The following is a 13384-nucleotide window of genomic DNA, read 5'->3' on the forward strand; positions in this document are numbered from 1 at the left end:
GTCGTCAGCCGGAAGTCCTCATTGTCAAATTTGATACCACATGGAAAGATTTTGCCAGCACCGTGGCACATTTCTATACCTGCTCTATGTGAAATTTGTACATATTCCCAAGTGCCAAGGTGAGGTTTCCACCCCAAACCCAAAAATTTGCTGTTTAGGAAGTGAATTGCCCTGAGTTTGTAGGTAAGTAGTAGAATCTGAGGAAGTTTAGGGGGATGTGGGCAAAGCAAAATAGCCATGGGTGCTTGAGGGTTGGCATGGACCCAAAGGGCTGAAAGACCTGTTTCCTGACTGTACAACACTAAGACTTTTCTTGAGTTTTAAACATTCATTGAAATCATACTCCAATTAATTATTTCCAACAAATATATCCCAAAAACACTTTCCTTTATATGAATAACTATATATTTAAGCAAAGCTGTCATTGTCAATCACTTGAACTAAGCTCTCAGAAGAAACTACTACAAGAACAGAAATAATTACCAGTTGCAGCTGAATAAAAAGAGGTACTTAATTTACAAAGCAGCTGCAATAATCACATTATGTTCCAAAATATACGATACTCATTGAAGTCTAGCCACAGTTTTGATGATAGAAGTGCAGCAACATCTTTGTGCAGAACAAATCCCACAAGAGCCAAGTAACGATAACTAGTTGTCGGTGTTGACTGGGGAGTATATACTGGACAGAGTACTATGGCTCAGTCCTTTGCTTGTGATTAAAGTAGGTCTAAGGTATCTTTTACATGAATCTGAAAAACACTAACGGAACCCAGGTTTGCAGTTGATCTGAAATATGGCAAATAGAGCAGTCCAGCACTCCCTCAGTTCTGCAATGATAACATCAATCTGGATTTTGGTTCTGGTGCTCTGGAATGAGACTGATCCCACAAGATTGTGAAGGGTTAATGAAACAAGAAACATTATTTGACTGTCATTATTATACTAACCGGAATGAGTGTTTACACTGCTATGAAGCTTCTCTAATGCTGGTATAGTATTGCTGCATTATTAATAAATTTTAGTTAATAGAAACCAAAGCACTCATGAAAATTTACTTTGAAAAAGCATTTGGGCTAAAGGGCGTATTTCCATGTTCTCTGATTCGACAACTTAATTTGCTCTAAAATGAAAAAAAAAACAATTTCCATTTCCTGGAAATGCAAAACAAAAATAGAAAACAAGTGCTTTGACAGGCAGATCGGGCAGCATCTATGGTCAAAGTTTCAGATGAGGTCTGAAAGAATTTTTAAGTTGCTGAGCAAGTGGACTGGGAGAGAGAACAAAAGGGAAGATCTGGGTTGAGGTGCGTTGTGACATCCAACCAATGCATACTCTTACAAAGCCTTGGTGTACATAGAACAATATAGCACAGTATAGGCTCTTCAGCCCTCGATTTTGTGCTGACCCCCTATATTCCTTCCTAAAATAAAGATAATAAATCCTCTCTATCCCATAATCCTTTATTTTTCTTTCACCCATGTGTCTGCCTAAGAGTCTCTTAAATGTCCCAAATACTTCAGCCTCCACCACCATCCCCGGCAAGATATTCCAGGCACCCACAACTCTCTGTATAATAACTTACTCTTGATGTCTCCCCTAAACTTCCCTCACTTAACATTGTACTTATGTCCTCTGGTGTTTGCTGATCCTGCCCTGGGAAGCAGGCACTGGTTGTCCACCCTATCTATGCCTCTCATAATCTTGTAAACCTCTATCTTTTTAAATTATTTTTATTGATTTGGTAGAGAGAATTATACATGTTATATATTGTCTACATATTAGTTACATAACTTTTATATAATGCAATACAGAATATGAATCACAAGTGATTTATACATTGTCTTGTACACAATGCTCAAAAATTCTCCCCTGTAGCCTATTCACTATGATGAGTGTGGAAGTAAGACACACACAAGGATTCGAAATTGAAGATTGCTTTATTGCACTGGCAGCTCTGCTTATATGGACCCTGGCACTGATGTCAGGGGCCCACATCATCGGAACACCGACCTCAGGTCAGCTGGCATTCCTACCAGAGTTTCTTGCCTTCCCGCCATCTGGAGGTCACCTGGGATGACAGCCATTGTTACCCCCCCTGCCCAGGTCCGCATGGTCGCCGTGTTCGTCGGCCATTTTGCAGGCTGGTTCACGTCCCCGTGTGTGGGCTACTACATGACTACCCCCCCCCCCCCCCAGAACTGGCAAGCGGGCAATTGTCCATTTTCTGCGGTGGCCTGCCTCTGCGTTGCAGGGGCAAAGTGGAGACCAGCTCGTTACAGTCTAGATATGCTGGTTTCAGGTGGTTGATGGTAAATGTCTCCTCCTTTTTGCCGATGTCGAGGATAAAGATGGAACCATGGTCTCTAATGATCCTGTAGGGCCTCTCGTAGGGTCATTGTAATGGTGGTCTGTGTGTGTCCCTCCTCACGAGAATGCACCAGCAAGTCCTTAGGTCACTCAGGATGCTATGTTTGAGCTGGCTGTGCGGTGAGAAGCCACCAAAGCTTCTGCCACAGGCTCTTGAGGTCTGCTGCAGGGTCTTCTTGGCATTTATCAAGGGCCAGGGATTCCCCAGAGATGATTAAAAGCACACCATAAACTATCTCTGCTGCTGAGGTATTGGTACAGATTCCCATCAGGACCCAAGGCAGTTCATCCACCCAATTGGGAACCTTGAGCAGGGCCATCAGGCTGCCTTGAGGTGCCTGTGGAAGCACTCCACCAATCCATTTGCCTGTGGGTGATATGCCATGATATGTTGGAGCTGTGACCCCAGAAATTTAGCCAGCACAGTCCAGAGGTGAACTGTCCCCCCTGTCCTAGATGAGAAGCTCCGAAATGGGACACCTATGTGTCAATGAGTACCCTGGTACAGCACTTCGTGGAGCAGTCTACCATGGTCGGGAATATCTTGCCCCACAGGAAACCAGTAATGGGCTCACTAAGTCAATGTGGACATGGCTGAACCTGCGCCATGCTGGCTCAAAAGTCTGTGTGGGCGCTCTGGTGTGACAATTCGAGCAGGTCTTGGCCCACTGGCTGACCTTTTAACAGAGGTAATGCCAGATAAACCAGTTGACCACCATTTTGATGATGGTATGGATAGCATGTACACCAGGTTGTGGAAAGCCTTGAAAACCTGGAATATCCATGCATCTGGGACAATGGGGTGGGGGCTGCCGAAAGAAACATCACACAGCAGTGTCAGGTAAGTGGGATATAAAGAATGGCCGATGTTCTGCCTCAAACCCTTCACGAGGACTAAAAGAGCAGAGGAGAAATAGCTGGTTTGATCTGAATAAAGTGAGATTGTTTGGACAGGAGACAGTGGGGATTGGTGAACCAGGGAGGTGTGAAGGATGACAGAAAAATGAAATTGATTGGCAGATGCCAGATAAAGGGTGAGACAGGCAAAGGTCGGTCGGTTAGCATGATGCTAACCAGATTCGAATCCAGCGCTGCTTGTTCTGTGTAGCTTTTCTCTGGCTGCTCCGGTTTCTTCCCACTTTTGTAGATTAATTGGCTGTAATTTGGTGGCAGGAACTCGTGATCCAGAAGGGCCTGTTACCATGTTTTATGTCTATTTTTTTTAAAAAAGGCTCAGATGGTAGATGAAAAATATAAAATGGAGTGAATGTAGTGACACAGGCTGTCAGTCTACCAACAGAAGGACCCAAAGACGAGGAAGAGAGGAGAAAATTGCAGACTAGCCCTTACAAGGAATAAAAAGTTTGAGATGCTACAAGGTGTTGCCTTTGGGCTTGTGTTGGGACTGTTTTTCTCTTCCTACTGTTCCTAGTGCCTCACCCTCGATAACCAAGGTTGGAGAGCGTGTTACAAGGAAGGCTGGATAGTCTAGGACGACTTTGCCTAGAGTGCCAGAACCTAAGGAATTACATCATAGAGGTATATTAAGGTGAATATTGATGGCCTTTACCCCAGGATAGTAGAGACAAAAAAATTGGGGGCTCAGGTTAAAGGTGAGACTTAAAAGAGGCCTAAGAGACAACTTTTTCACATAGAGGGTGCCGGTGAAACTGCAGAGGTGTGTACAAGTACGAGGTTTAAAAATAATTTCACCAGATTTAGGGAGACATGGGCCAAACATAAGCAAATAAGATTAGCTTTGGTGGACAAATTGGTTGGTAGGGAGAGCTAGGCCAAAGGGCCCTTTCTGTGCTGAATTGCTCCATAACTCATCTAAACAGCTTAATATGCTGGTACTTTCACTATTAAAGCTATTTTGATTCCTCCTGTCACAGATATTCTCTTTGTTCTGCACATTCTTGCCCACCATTCCCTGCTACTGAAAACTAACTTTCATCTTTCTTTCTCCCAATTCTGACAAAGGTTCACAGACCTAAAATGTTGACAGTTTCACATTCCACAGACACTGCCTGATCTGATGAATTTTAAATTTAAAGTTTAAATTTAAACATACAGCACAGTTACAGGCCCTTCTGACCCATGAGCCCATGCCACCCATATAACTCAATTAACCTACAAGGCCTATAGCACCCGGAGAAACCCACACAGACACAGGAAGAATGTACAAATCCCTTATAGACAGCGCCAGGTTGGAACCTGGGTCACTAACACTGTAATAGTATTGCACCAATTGCTAGGCCAACCTGTTCTGATTTTATCTCAGATTTCCAGCATCTGCAGTTATTTTGATTTTCATTTGGAATGAAGTGGCTGTGTCAAAAGCCTAAAAGACTCAAATTTCTGGTGGACTGGGATCCAGTTTGGGACACTGAGCACTGGATTACTGGACTGAGTAGTTACAGGGCTTTGCAGGTGTTCATTGAATTGGGTGGATGCAGCACCAATGAGAATAGTAGATAAATGAGCAACCAGGTCAGAATAGGAGAGGCAGTGATGAAGGTGGCTTACAGAACATTGTAATTAAATGTAATCATTAAGGTGAATACATGCTTCTTGACTCCAATAATGATCTAATGCCTCCAGCTGATTATAGGTATATAGTATAATGCATTTTACCTCCGATCTGTAAAACCACAGTATTGGCATTTACTGCTCTTAGAAGTATTTAAAATCTATATAGACTATTGATTAGATTCAATTTTACTGAGGACATTTAAAAATCATAGCCTAAAGATACATGTATAAAAACAATCACTCATCATTTGACTAACATTGTAGCAAGTCATATTAAAGGCCTTGACATAAGAGAGCAATCTGTAGCTTTGAGATAGGTTTGTTTGAATAGAAATAAATATAATAAGCAGGAATACACCAAAGGGAAAATGAACTGCCTGAATGGCTGTATATTGTATGTATTCAATTCTTTCAACAGAAGGGCTGGGTAAATATTCACACAGTTGGCTTCTTTTTTATATATTGGATTTAGAAGCACATAATCCGCAAAATGTTTTGATTGACTGAAACTGCGTTGCAATATATCACAAATACAAAAGAAAATTGGATTTCACTGACTCAGAAGAAGCACCATGCATGCAATTGAATAAAATATCAAACTCAACATTATTCGGGAACTCACTGGAAGCATATTTGGGATTAATGCAACCAGCATTAAGGGGAATGGTTTGCATCCTTTCACTTACAAAATAATGTTGATTTTGCTCTGTTCTCACAGATGTCTTACTGTGAGTCTGTAATTCTATGTTTTGTACTGTGTTATTATTATGGCTGTATTGTGTATGGGTCGACTCCTTGGACGGCACCCAAAACATACTTTCTCACTGTAGCTAGGTACACCTGACAATACACTTGAAATTGAACTTGAATCTTTTGCAGTTTCATGAGGAGTTTTACCACCAATGTGCACGTTCATAGCTCAGTACTGTTTTAATGCATGATATACAGTAACTCAGAGTAAGTTTCTGAAATCAACTGTTTGTCAACACCAAGGACTTTAAAAAATACATAATATGGAAGGAACCCACTCAACACATTAGGTCCTGGCCAACTCCTAGGAACAGTCTCATCAATCCATCTCTTTCTTTTCTGATATGTCACTAGATCCAATTGCCCATCAACTTCCCTTGGATTCTTTATTTCTGCCTACCTACTCTGGGAGTAACTTACTCAAGCCACTTATCTTACCTTTAGGATTTGAGAGGAAGCAAGAGCATCTGGAGGAAATCCACATGTCATAGAGAAAGTGTACAAACTCAGAAAGAGAGCACACAAGTTCAGGGTTGAATGTGGGTCACACAAGCAATGAGACAGTAGCATAATTGCTGCAACACCCTGTTCCACTTTGCTTTGGTGAACTTGGTCAGGACATCAGAGATTTTCTTCATTGATCTCATAAATATTTCCACAAGGTTTTTCTGGCAGTAGACAAGACCCAATTTAACCTAAGAACAAAAGAAAAATCAGCCATAAGATTATTTGAGTCTGATCTACTATTTAACAGGATTATGGATTCAAGTCCACCTTCTAATCTGACATCTCATAAATCCAACAACCAAATTATATTCAATAACCCTGTGATAATGAATTTCAAAGAAGCACAAAGAACTGAAAGAAGAAATCCTCCTCTCAATCTTACATGAATGATTGCTCGTTCTGGGGAGCATAGGAAATATGCTCATGGCACCAAACATCTAAACTTTACCTCTTTCAAGGCAATCAGTCTGAAGTCCTGCCTGAGAGGTAGCAACTCCAACAACACACCACTCCCTCAGGAATGAGTTGGAGGCTCAGCCTCTATTTTTGTACTGTTCAGTGATGTGGAGGTCTTAGACCCAGAACCTACACCCATCAGAAGCTGATTACAACTTGCTGAGTTCACCTGACAATATAATTAAATGTGAACAGACAATAAACATTATTACATTTAGACTGAAATGTGTTCCTTGATTGCAATAATGAGTGCAAATAATTTAATGCTTTGTGCTGATGGCAAGTCTCCCATCTGATTTATCAAACCACTACTTTAAAGCTTTCAAAAGATTATAAAGTGTTAAAAGGATAACAGCAATTGATGGGCATTGGTATCATGCTACAGAAAGTAAGATAAAAGGCTGGTTGATAGGAAATCAAAGAACACTGAGCCCAAAGACAGAATACTTGTCACTATGTGATTAGATTTATGGATCACTATTGGCGATGGTGATTAAAGTTGTAAGGCACATCATGTTAGAAACTTTTTCTCATCATCGTGAGGTAGATGTGGATTAGCAAGGGAATATTGTCCACATGTAATTTACTTTTGTAATATTCATATTTTTTCATTATTATTTGCAGCATTTGAAATCATTCAACGTATTAACTCATACCCTACCAGTAAAAGTCATCACTGATGTTTTATTTCAGAAGATAAAAGATCAAGATTGTAAAGTTACAATTATGCCTTGCTCCACAGAACTGTTTAACACAAATCAGCACATCCTCTGGTCCTGCTCTCCCATATACCCATCCAGCTTTCTTAAATTTATCCCTGTTTTCACCTAATTTATTCCATGTTGCTGGAAGTTCCACATTATTTTATTACCATGCAATTTATCCTAAATTCTCTGTTAGCTCCTGATTAATACACAACAATACACTACAGATACTCCTCAATTTATGTCCATGTTCCATTTTGGCCGACCAGTTGTATCTTGGACTGAACCTATGTTAGAATTGCAATGTATTCATTGTAGTTGGCCAAATTCAACATGGCATCCATCAAGGCCAACTCCACCGCTGCCAACCTCTTGCAAGGGGCCTTATTTTCCAAATTTTTCTATATTTTTTTTAAATTCAAACATGTGTACTGATGGCTGTAAGTCACATAGTGTGATAGTACAGATCTATCACCAATGTACATAGTGTATATAGTTACTGTATCTAGACTGTGCTTACAGCGATTGGCTGAGAGCTAAGCCACACCTATTGTTTGGGCCTTAAAGGGTTGTGTCCCTAGCCAGGTCGGATCATTCCGGACTGGTCGGCCACCTGTGAAGAGCTCCGATCTTTTGCTAATAAAAGCCTTGGTTTGGATCAACAAGTCTTTGGTTCTTTCGACGAGCTCTACACATAGGTGGTAAGTTGAGGAAGGCCTAATGATTCAGGACCAGAGTTGTAATGTTCAAAGTCAAAATGACTTAATAATTATTCACAGGTCACAAAATTATGATCAAACAACAGACAAACCAAAACACTAAACTTGTATAAAGTAGCTGAGATTTACATTAAAGGTTTCTGAGACCCTAATGATACCCAGCTATTGTAAATTTTGTTTTTTTTTAAATAAATGACATTAGAATGTTGTGTGGTAAAAGGAGGGAGAAAATTAATAATGTCCTCTCTTTATGTAGCATAATTCTAAAACTTCGAAGATTAAAAAAGTAGGCAACATCCAACAAGCTGCTTTGGAAATGTAATGCAAATAATGTAGTGAACAATTCATACACACAGCGAGATTCTTCAAGTAGAAACATAACTAATGGCACACAATTTTATAATTATTCATTTTGAAGGATTGTAGAGACATTGGCAAGGTTAGAATGTAATGGCCATCCCCAGTTGCCTTTGACAAGCTGACAGTGAACATTGCAGTCTTCTCCTGAAGGTATCAGCAGGAGTTCCAGGATTTAGGATAAACAAAGTTGAAGGAATACCTATTTTATTTCAATTGCAGGTAATGAAAATATGTGGATGAATTGGCAAGTACCTGTAGTAATATTCCTTTATACCTCTTTGGGTTCTCTTTCTTGGTTGTAGACAATTTTACTAGGACTTCACAGACTGGTGTGCTTGAATTATAAGGATAAGGATAAAGTGCAGGCTTAACCTTCTCTCCCTAGGGCATAAGATGCTAAAAGGAGCTTCACAGAGATCTCTAAGATCATGAGGGGCATAGATAAGGGAAATCATTGCCTTTTTCCAACAGAGGGATGTCTAAACCTTGAGGCCACAGATTTAAGATGATGGTATTAAGAAGGAGCTGAGAATCAACGTTTTCACCCAGAGGGTAGTGTGTAAATGGAACAAGGTGCAGGGGAAATGTTAGAGGTAGGTACAATTGTAACATTTAAAATATATTTTAAGAGATACCAGGATAGGAAATATTTAGAAACAAGATTCTAACACTTGTGGTTCTTGTGCAAACAATGAGATGCAGGTGATTCAGAAGGTCAGATAACATCCATGGGTAGAAATGGTTGGCCAACATTTAGGATCATTTCTCCGTAGAACCTGTGTTTCTTAATTTTGCTTTATTAACACATCCAATGGATGTGGCATTTTCAGATAATATCAACATTTATTATCTGTCTCTAAATGCCTGTATGGAGGAGTTACTTCAAGAGTCAAACATGGTGGGTTTATCTGGAGTCACAAGGTGTCCAGAGCAGGCGAGAATGGAAGATATCCTTCCATGAACAACATTAATGAACTACAATGTTATGAACGTGAAGTTAATATCAGCTGTGCAGCTTTTCAATTGTATTTATTTTAAAAGTTGCAATTTATTTAATTATTCAAATTTAATTTGATGGATTCAAATATGTTCCAGGATCACTGATCTGTATACCAAGGTCCAGGCTGTGGTTGGCCTTCAATAATGCAAGCTTCCAAATAATTAAATCACAAAGCTACTATCCCAACCTTTCCTCACCATACACAACAGTTTCAATAGGCGGCATGGTTAGAACAAGGGTTGGTTTAGCACTGTTACTGTGCCAGTGACCTGGGTTCGAATCCCGTGCTGTCTGTAAGGAGTTTCTATGTTCTCCCCATGCCTACATGGGTTTTTTTTTTCTGAGTACTCCAGTTTCCTCTCACTGTTCAAAACGTATGGGGTTGTAATTTGGCGGCACGAGCTCGTGGGCCACAAGGGCTTGTTACCGTGCTGCGTGTCTAAATTAAATTAAATTAAATTTAAAAATTCCTTCAGCATGACACTGGAGAGTAACAAATTTACTGTTCAAGTTTCCAAAGTTGGATACTCAATAGGAATGAAATAGCATCCACTATAGGTAAGTTAAATGTGATGAGAAATAGTCCATTCAGCCTAGTGGGCCTACACTGACCATGAAGCACCCATTTGCCCTCTCTCATCTGAAATGGTCAGTCACCTTTTCAGAGCAGGATTCTTCACCAAGACTACTTTTTCAGTTTGGATTTACACCATGGAGTGAAACACAAAAGTCTACAGATTCTATGATTTTGTAAAGTCACAAAAAATGCTGGAGGAACATAGTAGGTAAAGATGTATAACCAATTTTTTCTCACTTCATTCTTATCACCACCCTCCCAGATGCTACTGATCAGCTACACACTAGAGGGACTTACAGTGGCCAAGCCTCACAACTTTGGGTTGTAGGAGAGAACTCGAGCACCCAGGCATACCATGCTGCCACAGGAGAATGTGCAAACTCCACGCTAGAGATCTGGATTGAGACAAATCGCTGGATCTGTGAACCAGCAGCTCTCCCCATTATGCCACACCAGCACAGTTGTTCTGTAAGTGAAAATTACTGTCAATATCCTCACAGGGTTTCTTGTGATTCCAAACAGGGACTGTTTGTCAAGGAAGGTCCTTCCACTGCTGAGAGAAAGGAGAAGAGAAAGGTGCTCAGTGGTAAGGGTGCATGTAGAAGGATAAAAATTAATGGCAAGACTAAGCTGCAGGACTTACATCATTAGTCCTGGAAACTCAACCATCATCAAGTCTTAATGAAGAGTTTCAACCCTAAACAGCAACAATTCTTTTTCTCCCCTTGACACCGCCCAATGCTCTGAGTTCCTCCAACCAATAGATTTTTTTTTGCTTCAGATTCTAGCAGCTACAGTCTCTTGTTCTTTACACCACAGGCTAACTGTGAACACTACATACTTTCAGGATTTACTCTCATGAATATATTTATTGCTTATTTTATTTTCTGTTCTTTTTACAAATTTTACTTTTTCTCTTTGTTGTGTCTTATTTTTACTTAATTTGTGTTGCTGTGTCACCGGGAAGTTGCAACAAGCAAAACTATACATTACACTTGTGTATGTGACAAATTATTCATTCATTCAGTCAAAAAGGAATAAAAGTTTTAAAAGAACATCCTTTTTAATTCAGGTTCATTCAAAAGCTTCATATTACTTTACCACTGACATGGTACAAGATTACAAAATAGTTTGCATCAAATTAATTGCCCATTTTGAAATATCCAGGTGTGAAGCCCAGAGCAGAGTATGGTTATTCCTGCTGTGGTCTTATTAACTATCATGCAACTGGCACAGAGATTTTTCCTGCTTGTCTTCCAGTCCCTTTTGAGAGAGTAGCATACTGGATAGATGCAGAATGAATGCAGTCTCAGTCCTTGCTGTGTATTGCCTGAATTATTGGATATATTTGTGTAAAAGTTGATCTCACATAAAATCGATCCCCTATTTTTAGCCAGAAAATCTGGAATTTTCCATACATCTCATGTAAAAGTCGACCCCGTAATTCATAAATAACAGATCAACAATTTGAAGTACTGCACATAAATGTTTAAAGAAGAAATTAAGATTTTTTTTGTGTTATTACGTGGTTTGATGTACAATTCATACAAATGATTGGTGACAGATTCCTACAGTTCATTATCGACCAAGTGCTCTAATTACTTGTTAGGACGTGTGTTTTAATGTATAGATTCTGCATTATACTTTAATTCATTGTGTTTTTGTTCTTTATTCATTTAGAGATCATTTGAACTTCTGCTATTAATATGGTCGTTTTGATTCTAGTGTGAATTTCAGCCCCTCAAAAGTAGTATCCATGTAATAGTCAATCCCATAAATTTGGCATTAAAAAAGGTCTAGAAAATGTAACTTTTACACAAGTATATATGGTGTTTAAATTTGAATAAAAGATTGTTCTAAAGCAAGATGAGAAAAAGAGAAAAAGGTGATCTTAAATCAATTGTCAATGAATAGAGAAGTAATCTCAGCGCCTAATCTACAGGGAAATAATTATTTCTCATTCTTAGCTCGCCAGGCAATCTGAACTTTGTCCAGTGAGGGAATTTGGATGCTGTCCACCTCCACCATAGACCTAAAGAGCTGATGTGACCCACTTAAAATGCCCCTATTAGAACAGACAAATATTGACCTCCATTCTGTGGTGCCAACAGGGAAAATCAACTGAAAATAATTGCCAAGACAGAAGACAATGTGCCATCTGTTTGGCATTGTCATAATGTTCCTTCTGTACAATGTCACATTAGCCCGTGTCAGCTTTAAAAAAATGATGTTACCAGTGCAAAGGAGAAGCAACCAGCCTTCTATACTGTAATGGGTGATTTTGTTTAATTCGCAGCTCAGAAGGCATCTCCACCTGTGGCTTTTTAATGATGAGGTCAGGTATTTATCACCTTTAGGGATTAATATTGACCATCAAGATATTAGTTAAAGTTGGATTTGAACACAGCTTCAAGTGCCAGCTTCTCTAGTAACGTTTTTAGTACAAATCTTTTATGACCTCACAAACACTAACAGCATCTGAAAGTGTTGCAGAAGCAGGTCACGGGGTTGGTCAAAATAATTGACATTCCAAATTGCAATAAGAAAAGCCACACATTGCAACATTTGTTATTGAATAGTTGCTTGTGAATACATCAATGGTGTCTGTGGAGCTACTTTTCCCCACAGCAATGGCAACAAAATTCTTCACGTTTTGGTTCACATTTCTTAAATAATGTTTATAATCATAGAGTCGAACAGCGCATAACAGACCTTTCCTATTAACTCATCCATAAGAACCAAGTTGGCATTTTGGACTAGTCCCATTTGCCTGCATTGGTTCATACATATGTAAAAACAATGAGAAAGCAAAAAGTAATCCAACTTAGAGTTATGGGCCAAAATAAAGGCAACTGAAAGTAATAATTCAGGACATTGGCTAAAATGATTGATTTTGAATGATGTTCCCAGAGCTGCTAATATCAGTTATGAGATAGTTGAGGTGTAATCCAATTTACAAGAGAGAGTTAGTGTCTTGGTTACATTGGCATGGAGAAGTGCGCATTGTATTGTGCGCATCATCATTAAATTCACCAGTAGCATTTTCAAGACAATAAACTTAGCATAGCATGAGTGTTCATCACCTGAAATACTGTTTCCAAATATTTAATTCCATTAAAATCAACATCTTGAGAAAACAATGAACAGTTTAAGGAATTCAGTCAGTCAGGAAGTATCCATGGGAAGAAACAAGACCAGCTGAGTTCCTCCAGCATTTCTGTGTGTCAGCATTTGAGGTTGGGTCCCTTTATTACCTTGCACATTACCAATTATGTGTTGAAAAGCAATTAAAAACAATTATTGAGAGAAGAAGCTACAAACTCTTGGCTTCTGTACCCCACTTTGCAACTGGATCCTTGACTTTCTCATCGGAAGACCACAGTCAGTACGAATTGGAAAATGTCCCC

Source organism: Narcine bancroftii, chromosome 7, assembly GCF_036971445.1.
Source record: "Narcine bancroftii isolate sNarBan1 chromosome 7, sNarBan1.hap1, whole genome shotgun sequence".
Taxonomy (NCBI): Eukaryota; Metazoa; Chordata; class Chondrichthyes; order Torpediniformes; family Narcinidae; genus Narcine; species Narcine bancroftii.